A 12,345-nucleotide genomic window follows, 5' to 3' on the forward strand; every position below is an offset into this window, starting at 1 on the left:
TGTGCTCTGCGTAGGGTTGTCCTTGATGGCCCTGCAACAGCAGCAATTGTAGTGTAGGATGCAGCAGCCAGAGGGCTGCTTGAGGCACCTGCCATTTAAGACCTACAGTGAGATTTTGTGTTGGCTGCCTCTATATTACAGGGCTCAATTAAAACATATTAATGTTAGGTATAAAGCCCTGGATTATTTTGGACCCACCCAAGTACTTGATGGAACTCCCCCCCCCCAAAATACCAGGTCCTGTGATGAGCTTGGTGGTGGCATTTCATTGTCCCACCAGTGACGGTAGTTCACTATGTAATAATACAAGATAGGACCTTCTTTGTAGGCCACTTGATTCAACTTTGTCTTCATCCAATGAGCCAATCACTTCTCCTTCTCTTTCAGCTTCCTAGTAAAGTATGAAGTAAGCTTCATAGATGTTCCCCTACAGTTGTATCTGCAATGATCAGGCAGATGTGATGTGGATGATGCTTAGGGGACAACCTGAGCTCCACTTCAAAAAATGTCACACAGTTGGGAGAGAGAGAGAGAGAGAGAGAGATTTGTCTACATAATCGTAGATCATCTGTGATTCTTGGCATGCAGGTTGGAGTCTCTTCCATGATAATGACTAGAGGAAAATCTGTTGGAAGATTTAATAAGTGCACTCACTTCTATAACAGCTTTTATATACGCTCAAGCTGCTCTGTCCCGACATAGAAATGCAGGGCTCGTTCGACAGTCTTTGTGCATCTCTTTTAATGACTTCATTAATCAAATCAGGTAGGGGGAAGGAGGGGCTGGGTGGGTGTTTTCTTTCAAGTCCTTTTCAATAGCTGTGGGATAAGAAGAGAATATCGGTTTAGCTGATCCTTGTAGGAGGTTATTGTGCTGTAGACACAAAGTCGATCAATCAAGCATGAATATTTTCTCTCTCCTCTTTCCCCTCTTATAGTTTTCATAAAATCTTTTTTGTTTGAAGGACTGTATAACACAGTTAACTCCCCCCCCTCGTTAACTGTTTGAACATCCTAAGCTGGTGTATTGATCCATCTTGACCAATGTCATCTACACTTGTGGATAGTGCTTCTCTGAGGTCTCTTCCATCACCCGCTGCCTCTTTTAAGAGAAGGTGCTAGGGATCGAACCTCAAATGTAGTGCTTGGGAAGCAAATGCCTTGGCAATGAACTATGGGCCCTCTCCATCTTTTTAAAAAATGTAGGGTTTTAGGGGGGGGGTTGCAGCTGAGGTATGTTGCCAGAGTGTGCAGTTCTGTGCAGATTAGTCAAACAGTGGCAACTGAAATCTATCCTGGTGAAGAGAGCCTACACAAGGGTCTGTGCATGGAGCAGAATAATGAAAGGAAATGCTTAGGGAGCACAAGAGCTAAAGGTGTTCACCCTCAAAAAATCAGTAGTAAAGCTTGCTTCTGATCAAGAAACACACCTGACCCCTTCTAATTGCTACCCCCTGTAATTTAGAAAAAATCCTTGCAATTCTAGATTATTTCTGGACCACCACCACCCTTTACTACTGAGCATAATCTAGAATCCAGCCATTTTGTGATGAAAAGGATGCACTCCAAGGTGTCCATGTGTCCTGCTTTACAGAGGACTGTGTTTCATTTGAAGGGCACAGTCCTGTTTGGAGGGCTGTCCAATCGAAACCAAGATTAGAGAGGTTGGGGGGCCTTGGAAGTTGCTCATCAGCACTCAACTCCTGGACAGCAGACTGAGCAGCCACACAGGTCACTGTGCTCCACAGCAATTATTTTTGTATATCTATCTATCTATCTATCATCTATCTATCTATCATCTATCATCATCTATCGATCCATCTGTGGTGTAGTGGTTAAGAGTGGTGGACTCCTAATCTGGGGAACTGGGTTCGCGTCTCCGCTCCTCCACATACAGCTGCTGGGTGACCTTGGGCTAGTCACACTTCTTTGAAGTCTCTCAGCCCCACTCACCTCACAGAGTGTTTGTTGTGGGGGAGGAAGGGGAAGGAGAATGTTAGCCGCTTTGAAACTCCTTTGGGTAGCAATAAAGTGGGCTATCAGATCCAAACTCTTCTTCATCTATCATCTATCTATCTGTCTGTCTGTCTGTCTGTCTTTCTATCATCTATATATCTATCTATCATCTATCTATCATCATAATTATCTATCTATCTATCTACAGTGGTGCCTCGCAAGACGAAATTAATCCGTTCCGTGAGTCTCTTCATCTTGCGGTTTTTTCGTCTTGCGAAGCACGGCTATTAGCGGCTTAACGGCTTAGCGGCTTTAAGAAAAAGGAAACAAACTCGCAAGACGTTTCATCTTGCGAAGCAAGCCCATAGGGAAATTCGTCTTGCGGAACGACTCAAAAAACGGAAAGCTCTTTCGTCTAGCGAGTTTTTCGCCTTGTGAGGCATTCGTCTTGCGGGGCACCACTGTATCTATCATCTATCATCTATCATCTATCATCTATCATCTATCATCTATCATCTATCATCTATCATCTATCATCTATCATCTATCATCTATCATCTATCATCTATCAATCTACCATCTAAATCAACATGTGCAATGATTTGGAAATCTGTGCCCTCTTCCTTTGGTGTTGGCATTCCCTCTCACTGATTTGGCAAAGTGTAAATGATCACCCTAATGCCCTCCCATCTTTCATGGGGTGGCCTAGCCAACATAAAGGCCAAGCATGGATAAGGATTGATGGCATCATCAGCCCATATTGGCATGCCAAGCTTCATAGCAGGGCATCAGTACAAGGAAGGGATTTTCAGGCTTGCTTCTATCCATAAAGTCACCTTATACAGTGGTACCTCAGTTTTCAAACGTAATCCATTCCAGAAGACTGTTCAAGTTCTGAAACATTCAAAAACTGAAACTCAGTAGCCGACAGCTAGGCTTTAGGGTTTTGCACTCAGTGGAAGTTGTGTTTCCTGTTCGACTTCTGAGGCGCGTTCTGTGTTTACAGTGTTTGAGTTCTGAAATGTTCAGAAAGGAGGCATTCGAAAACCAAGGTACCACTTTATCTGTATATTTTTATGGGGGGGGATGTTATACGTCTCTCAGTTACTGTCTCCTCTCCACTTGGATATGTATTTCAGGTTCCAAGCCACTCTATAAAATGAAGATCTGCCTTCACTATAATGGGTAATTAAAAAATAAATAAATCTGTAAACCCCCTCCCCTCCATTTTGGCCAAAGTGCATGAAATTTATCAGCACAGAAGCCCTTCCAGAGTGGATTAAGCATGCCATGTTTTAATTTTTATAAGGGAAGGCTTTGGGTGGGGGAAGTAAAGAGATTTCATGTTCCTCCGTAATCCTTTATGGAAAGGGAATGTGAGTTTCATCTCTTTCTTACCTTAAAATAATTAAGAGGTGGCCAAGTGGTGTGAATTCTCATTTGTACATTTAAAAAAGAAAATGTTGCAGCTTCACAGTGGGAGTGTTCGTGTGTTCCATATTCTTGCAGGCATTCGTTTTTTGACAGAATTACAAGCCTGGTAGATGAAGGGAACGCAGTGGATGTAGCCTACCTTGATTTCAGCAAGGCATTTGACAAGGTGCCCCATGATATTCTTGTAAAGAAGCTGGTAAAATGCGGTCTTGACTATGCTACCACTCAGTGGATTTGTAACTGGCTGACTGACCGAACCCAAAGGGTGCTCATCAATGGTTCCTCTTCATCCTGGAGAAGAGTGACTAGTGGGGTGCCACAGGGTTCTGTCTTGGGCCCGGTCTTATTCAACATCTTTATCAACGACTTGGATGATGGACTCAAGGGCATCCTGATCAAATTTGCAGATGACACCAAACTGGGAGGGGTGGCTAACACCCCAGAGGACAGGATCACACTTCAAAACGACCTTGACAGATTAGAGAACTGGGCAAAAACAAACAAGATGAATTTTAACAGGGAGAAATGTAAAGTATTGCACTTGGGCAAAAAAAATGAGAGGCACAAATACAAGATGGGTGACACCTGGCTTGAGAGCAGTACATGTGAAAAGGATCTAGGAGTCTTGGTTGACCACAAACTTGACATGAGCCAACAGTGTGACGTGGCAGCTAAAAAAGCCAATGCAATTCTGGGCTGCATCAATAGGAGTATAGCATCTAGATCAAGGGAAGTAATAGTGCCACTGTATTCTGCTCTGGTCAGACCTCACCTGGAGTACTGTGTCCAGTTCTGGGCACCACAATTCAAGAAGGACACTGACAAACTGGAACGTGCCCAGAGGAGGGCAACCAAAATGGTCAAGGGCCTGGAAACGATGCCTTATGAGGAACGGCTAAGGGAGCTGGGCATGTTTAGCCTGGAGAAGAGGAGGTTAAGGGGTGATATGATAGCCATGTTCAAATATATAAAAGGATGTCACATAGAGGAGGGAGAAAGGTTGTTTTCTGCTGCTCCGGAGAAGCGGACACGGAGCAATGGATCCAAACTACAAGAAAGAAGATTCCACCTAAACATTAGGAAGAACTTCCTGACAGTAAGAGCTGTTCGACAGTGGAATTTGCTGCCAAGGAGTGTGGTGGAGTCTCCTACTTTGGAGGTCTTTAAGCAGAGGCTTGACAACCATATGTCAGGAGTGCTCTGATGGTGTTTCCTGCTTGGCAGGGGGTTGGACTCGATGGCCCTTGTGGTCTCTTCCAACTCTATGATTCTATGATTCTATGATTCTATGATTCATTCCAGTATGTCTTTACAGGTCTCTGCCAGGCCTTACAACATCCTGAAATGCTCCCTGTGGAGTTCTAAAGAATTATGGAATCCTAGTTGGAAGGTACCCCAAGGGTCATCTAGTCCAACGTCCTGCAACGCAGGAATCACAACTAAAGAATCCCTGACAGATAGCCACCTGATCTCTGTTCTAAAAGCTCCCATGATGAAGAGTCCACCACTTTCCAAGCTAGACCTTTCCAATGTCAAACAGCTCTTACTGCCAGGAACTTCTTCCTAATGTTTAGTCAGAATCTCCTTTCTGGAAATTTGAATCCATTGGTTCAGGGCCTACCCTCTGAAGCAGCAGAAAACAAGCTTCCTCCATCATCCATGTGACAGCCCTGGGTTGGGCTGTTCTTTGTTGTTAAAGCAGAGCAACATCAGATTTTTTCATTTGGGGGTTTTTAAACTTAACTTAAGCTCTTAACTTTTTTTCCAAAGAAACTCCTCCGCTGCTGTGCTATAATGAAAACAATCCAGAGCTCTTCAGTTTTCTACAGTGACAACTCTTGCAAGTATATATACAGGGAGATAGAGAAGGAGAAAGAGAGAGGTGCCAGGACGATGTTTTCTAGTCTAGCCTCCTCCCTGATGTATGAGTGTCACAGCCGAACGATGCTAACAGCACTGAGTAGGTGTAGACAAACAGAAAAGTGTTCAGACGTCTTTTGCGTGGGATTCACTGACAATTAGCCAAGGTTAACAGCAGAACCTTTATTTGTCTGAGGAACAATTCAATCACATGCACACAAAACTGAAATCTGAGGCAAATATCATGAGTACTTGTCATCTCCTGACCTCATTCCCATCCTGCTAATTTCTTCTACCTTCCACCTTCTTCCAACTAGATTATAGCATAACTTTGTGGTGTGTGGGGTTTGTGTGTGTGTGTGTTCAAGTTTCCATAGAGGAATGTTCAGGCATACAGTCCTTGCAGAAGTGGCACTGTGGAGGAACAGTTTTGCTGTGGGTTGTAGCCAATGAGAATGTTAGAGAACAAGAGAGAGCTCTGGTCAAATAAGGAAGTAGCAAAGAGAACTGTCACACCAGAAAATAAAGTATGTTGGCACCAATAGGCTAAAACAGGGATGACCTATTCCCTCTAGTGTGGTTCCCTCTAAATGTTTTCTCTCATCTGCCCCACATGCATGGCCAGGGGTGATAGGAGTTGTAGTCTGACAACACCTTGAGAGCACCTCATTGGGTATCTTGAGCTACAACATGCTAATCTCCACAAATTTCCCATTTCCAATCACAAGAACATAAGAAGAGATATTGCTTCTGCTACTACACCTCTCAGGACAAGCAACAGGAAAACAATCCATGTTAGCATTCAAAGTGCAGACTTAACCTAGGGATCAAGGGATGCTCTTAATTGGTACATCTTAATTGGTGCAGCTGGTATAGTTTTCTGAGCTGAAGTAAACTGAGTGTACAGGAATATGCTTCTGACATTCACAAATGATCAGAGGCCGGAGTTCATAGTCCTTGCATTTTTTAAAGCTGTTTGTCACCTCTGAAGACACAAAGCGCATTTACTTTCATCTTAAGTGCTTGCTTTCCAAAAAGGTTCCTCTAACATCTCCCTATCTCCCCACTCTGTATGTAATTCCTTCCTCATAGGGCATCATTCAATAAAAAAGGTAGTGGAGATGGGCATTCTGCTTTGGTTCAAGTCTTATGCTATAATTTCTTGTGAGCATTAACATTTCTGGCAATCTCACAGGTTCTAAATATTAAATGATGATAATGATGGTGATGCATTATCTATAAAGTAACAACCATCTATGAAGCTCCATCTAGTATTTGCTGTACTGTGGTACCTCAGGTTACATACACTTCAGGTTGCATACGCTTCAGGTTACAGACTCCGCTAATCCAGAAATAGTGCTTCAGGTTAAGAACTTTGCTTCAAGAGGAGAACAGAAATCATGTGGTGGCGGCACAGCGGCAGCAGGAGGCCCCATTAGCTATGAAGGAATGGGTTTCCCAAAACCCAAAACTGACTGTGCAGGCAGTTTGAAACTGCACCAAAATCCCTCTTTTCCCTTAGCTAAAATCCATTAACTTGAGCTCCGAGTCAATGTATAAACAAAACCTCGGCTGTGCTCAAAGCTCTCTCCCTTATCAATCAGTGATGGCAATGAGTGACCTTGCCAAGTTCCAGTAGAGCAGGGATGATGCGTCTGTACGTTATCTTATGTCCTGACCACAAACACAAAGACCACAGACCCAGTCCGGGAACAATGCCAAAAGCGTGTTCTCGGAGATGATGACCTCTTCCTCCAAGATAAGAGTAGGAAGAGGAAGATCCTTTTATGGTCAGAAGTACAGGAAGGAATTCCCTTTTGTGGTTAAGAATACCAGAGCAAGAACATATGTGATGTCAACCTGCATACATAGGCTGACGTGGTTGGATTTATATGGGAAGGAGGGAGAGGGTGCCTGGAGGATATATATACTGCATGAAATTTGTCATTTCTTTGGACTTGCTGTGGACTTGATCACGCAAGTGCCTTCTGCTATCCGGATAGCAGAATAAACTCTTTCTTTGAATCAACCTTGGCGTCATTTGACTTCCTTCCTCCTGTCCCGGAGCAATGCAGACCCAATAAGGCTACAGCTGAAATGGTGCTTCAGGTGAAGAATAGTTTCAGGTTAAGAACGGACCTCCGGAACGAATTAAGTACTTAACCTGAGGTACCACTGTACTGTGATAAGCTATTAAGCCTGACATCCTATACATGTAAAAGCTCCTTCAGTGGAGGTTTTTAAGAAGAAGTTGCAAGGCCATAGATGCCTTGGTTGAGATTCCTGAATTACAGGGGGTTGAACTCAGAGTCCCTCAGGGCCATTCAACCTCGGCTTAAAAACCTCCAAGAAAGGGGAGTCCACATCTTTCTGAGGGAGACCGTTCCACTGTCAAATAGCTCTTACTGTCAGAATGTTCATCCTGATGTTTAGTCAGAATCTCCTTTCTTGTCACTTGAAGCCATCGGTTTGAGTCCTACCCACAAAAGCAGGGAAAAAACAAGCTTACTCCATCTTCCATGTGGCAGCCCTTGAGATATTTGAAGATGGTTATCATATCTCCCCTGGGTATAGGGCTGGGTAACAGGATGCAACCAGAACTCCACCTAGTATCCTCTTGCGAGGTCTCCAGCTCATTGTGAGAGGTATCCATATCTTCAATATGTGGATGACACACAGGACTACACCCTCCATACCATCTGAATCGCAAGTAGCCATTTCAGCGCTGAACTTGTGTCTGGAGGCTGTAATGGGTTGGATGTGGGCCAATAAACTGAATCCAAAGAGGTTGGAGGCATTATTGATGGGTAGTAATGTGCTCTGCATAGGGTTGTCCTTGATGGCCCTGCTACAGCAGCAATTGTACTGTAGGATGCAGCAGCCAAAGGGCTGCTTGAGGCACCTGTCATTTAAGACCTACACTGAGATTTTGTGCTGGCTGCCTCTATATTACAGGGCTCAATTAAAGCATATTGATGTTAGGTATAAAGCCTTGAATGACTTTGGACCCACCCAGGTGCTTGTTGGAACTCCTCTCCCCACCCCATACCAGGGTCTATGATGAGCTTGGGGATGGCTTTCATTGTTCCACCAGTGATGGCAGCTCACCGTGTAATGATGTAGGATAGGATCTTCTTTGTAGGCGACTTGCTTCAGTTTTGTCTTCATCCAGTGAACCAATCACTTCTTCTCTTTCAGCTTCCTAGTCACCGACAAATAGGCTTCATAGATGTTCCCCTACAGTTGTATCTGCAATAATCAGGCAGATGTGATGTACATGATATTTAGGGGACAAGAACAATCTAGAGGACCACACACAGATGTGGCTGACCAGGGGGCATGGGGCTGCTATACTGTGATCCCAGCAGGTGGGTCGCTGTTTAGTTCCAGGATGGGTGATACTGCAGGGAGCTGAGCACAATGCAAACAGAAGAGCACCGGAACTTCTCTGCTGATTTGTTTGCATCAAGCCAACCTCTCTATCACCTCTTGAAGTGGAAAAGCTGCAAAACCCTTTGTTTCTGAGTCCAGCTTCAGGTATCCGACTGGTCATGTTGTGCGGATACTTGATTATCGTCTTCCAAAGCAAAGACTCTATTCTGAACTTAAAAATGGAAAGCGTAATGCTAGTGGTCAACAAAAGAGGCTTAAAGACTCCCTCAAGGCAAATCTTAAAAATTGTAGTATAAACACAAACAACTGGGAAACATTGGCTTGAGAGAGCTCCAACTGGAGAACAGCCTTTACCAAAGGTGTCATGGGCTTTGAAGAACCTTGAACTCAGGACGAAAGGGAGAAACATGTTAAGAGGAAGGCACACTTGGCAAACCCTCACTGTGATCAACTCTCACCTGGAAACCTATGTCTCGACTGTGAAAGAACGTGTGGATCCAGGATTGGCCTCCACAGTCACTTACAGACTCACTGTTAAGATCGTGTTCATGGAAGACAATCTTACTTGGCTATGACGGATCACCAAAGAAGAAGAAGTAGGAGCCTTAATGCTGACTGGCAGAGTGAAAAACAATTCCAGATAAGTTGCAAGGAGGGCCCAGCACTTAACACAAAGAACTTGGGTTCAATAAGTGTTTTCAATGACTGGACTGGCAGAAGGTTGAGAACAAACAGCTAATAACAGGTTTTACTGTTGTTATTCTGTCTCTCACAGCTACAATAAACCTACCATTAAAATTATGGACTGGTCACTTCTTCGTCAGAGGGCAAACGGGCAAATTTAGCAGGAGATCAAATACTTTTTTCCCTCACTGTATATATATATATTTGTGTGTGTGTATACATATATATATATGTATGTATAGCTAAAATATATAATATATAGGTAATATATTGCCTATATAGGGATTGTGCTATCTCACAGACTCTTTTGGACTCTATCCAGTAATACATTACTGAATAAAGTCTAATTAATTGGAAATCTGGTTTGAACCTCCATATTGAACCCACAAAGGGAATTTTCTCCCTCACTCACCCTTTTTCTTCCTGGCAAACATCAGCACCCCACCGGTCAGCAAGCCAGTGTAGCAACTTTGCCCCACTCATCAAGTTGCTTTGGGCCATGGGTTCCCCACCTCTGCAGCACATGATGGGCAAAATGGCAATGAGAGGGGCACAAATGCATGCTTCTCCGGCACAAACCTGCAGCCCCGACCTGGAAAGTCTACGAACCAGGCCAGAGGAAGAGAACAAAAGAGTTAATGAATCATTTCTGTTGCCTGACTTTGCTGTAATGTGTGGACGTCTTAATGACAAGATGGCTGTACAAAGAACATAATCCCTTCCCACTGAAGCTCTCGAAAGAAGGCTGCATACTCAGAGAAGAACAAAAGCCACGGAGGTTGAGGCACCGAGGCGTGAGGTTATCGTTGCCATGCTTGTAACTTTGTGCTGTCAGGAGCTCCTTTGTGTTCCTCTGTCGTGTGTCTTTGGGGAGCAAGGATATATTAAGTTGTGCAGCAGACTTGTGGCACGTGCTGCTACAAGTGTAATAATAATCATAATTGCTAGATGATCTGGCAGATGGTTCCTCACACAAGCTTCCAGAATCTCTTTTTCAACTTAATGGGCAATGGTTACCTTTATGCATACCTTTATTTATTAACATGTGAAAAGAGAGAGAAAACAAAGGAGGGGGTAAGTGCAATGTTTATCGCTTACTTGTCTTTCTGGCTCATGTAAAACAGGAGTGGGGAGCATTCGGCCCATTTCAAGGTCTCCCAAGGAGCCCTGCCTCCTCCCTCTTTCCCCTTCTCCCTACATTGCAATGACTAATCCTTCCATTTTTTGAAGAACCCATCTTATTTCTATGATTGCAAGTTGTTTTAGACTGTTTCCAACATTGTGCTTTACTTGTTTTCCCCCTTGAGTCTAATTGCTGAAAGCAGGATTATAGGGAGCTGGGCACAGCTGGGAAGCGAAAGGTTAATGCGCCCTGCATGCTGCACTGTAAAGAAGCAGAGGCAGGGGATTAGAGCAATGGGTGCCTGAAGGTGTTGGGCGCAGAGCATTGTCCTTGCTTGTTTGCCCTGCCCACTATGACATCATAGTGGTCGCAAGTGATTGACAGGCCTGCCTACCTATCAGACTTGGTCCACAGCAGAGTGAGATAGGTTTCTGAGCTACAGGCTATATGCCCCTTGCTGTACAGTCTGGGATTTTGCCTAAGCAAAAATTGTCTTCCTGGCTCTGGTTTTTGGCTTGGCTTCTGGCTTTATCCCTCAGATCTGACACCCCCACCCAAAGTGCCACAACTTGTGGTTCCCAGCTCCATTTTGACAATTGCCAATAGGTCAACCCATGACAATGGGATAGCTAAGAAAATGGACAGCTCTTGTCCCATCTAACTTCTCTCTCTCTCTCTCTCTCTCTCTCTCTCCCTCTCCCTCTCCCTCTCCCTCTCCCTCTCCCTCTCTCCGTCCTCTGTCCCTCCGTCCCTCCCTCTCTCTCATCTATCTATCTGGGATTCTTATTCACCCCTTTCATAAGTGAGTGGTTGCAGTCTGTTAAAGATGATCACTATACAGTGGTACCCCGCAAGACAAATGCCTCGCAAGACGGAAAACCCACAAGACAAAAGGGTTTTCCGTTTGCGAGTTGCTTTGCAAGACGAATTTCCCTATGGGCTTGCTTCACAAGAAGAAAGCCCATAGGGAAATCTCCGGGGACCTCTTTTAAATGCTGGTGGTGGGGAGCAAAGCCTCCCCTCCCCTCCAGCCTTCAGAAGAGGTCCAGGAAGGCCGGCGGGGGCCGAAAGGCTTTGCTCCCCACCACCAGCATTTTAAAAGCAGTCTGGGATAGCAGGGAAGCGCTTCCCGCTATCCCGGACGGCTTTTGAAGGCAGGTGGGGGGGGAGCAAAGACTTTTGCCCCCCGCCTGCCTTCAGAAGAGGTCCAGGACCTCTTCTGAAGGCTGGCGGGGGGTGAAAGTCTTTGTCCCCCCTGCCTGCCTTCCCAGAGGCTTTTAAATCGCCCCGGACAGCAGAGAAGTCCTCCGCTGTCCCGGGGCGATTTTAAAATGCCGCCCGCCAGCATTTTAAGATCGCCCCGGACAGCAGAGAAGTCCTCCGCTGTCCCGGGGTTTTTTAAAATGCTGGGGGTGGGAAGAAAAGCCCTTGTCCCCCCCCAAGCCTTCAGAAGAGGTCGGGGGACAGACTGTCCCCGGACCTGGTCTGAAGGCGGTTTCCATAGGAACGCATTGATTGATTTTCAATGCATTCCTATGGGAAACCGTGCTTCGCAAGACGAAAAACTCGCAAGAAGAAAAAACTTGTGGAACAAATTAATTTTGTCTTGCGAGGCACCACTGTACCCTACTGCATGTCTGAACATCATGGCTCAGGGTGTGCTCATATTTATTCAGGATATAATGATAATATAACTGCCAAATTGTAACTAACAGGTCTCAATGAAGGTCACCCTATAGGTCCCCTCTGTTATTATCATTGGCCTTATTGGTTGTTCCACCACCCTCCAAACCTTGGCAGGATGGGGGTGGGCAACCCAGGAGTAGGAATTCTCTGTGGCAGACCCTAAGTTGTGAAACTCCCTCCCCATATCTAGCAACTTTGTTATACAGCTGT

The 12,345-nt window shown here is 44.9% G+C and overlaps 1 long non-coding RNA gene across 1 annotated transcript in view; it reads right to left on the reverse strand.

Moving 5' to 3' along the window:
• Positions 1 to 768: 768 nt before the first annotated feature.
• The window catches only part of LOC309540176, a 38,938-nt gene continuing 27,361 nt past the window's right edge, over positions 769 to 12,345 (reverse strand). Inside the window, exons 2-4 of the long non-coding RNA XR_014223101.1 lie at positions 9,739 to 9,927; positions 8,358 to 8,498; positions 769 to 818 (exon numbers count right to left, since the gene is read on the reverse strand). This is a non-coding gene — a long non-coding RNA (uncharacterized lncRNA). The remainder of the gene's footprint in view (positions 819 to 8,357; positions 8,499 to 9,738; positions 9,928 to 12,345) is intronic.

The sequence above is a fragment of the Podarcis vaucheri genome (assembly GCF_965113315.1).
Source record: "Podarcis vaucheri genome assembly, chromosome: 9".
In the NCBI taxonomy this organism is placed as follows: domain Eukaryota; kingdom Metazoa; phylum Chordata; class Lepidosauria; order Squamata; family Lacertidae; genus Podarcis; species Podarcis vaucheri.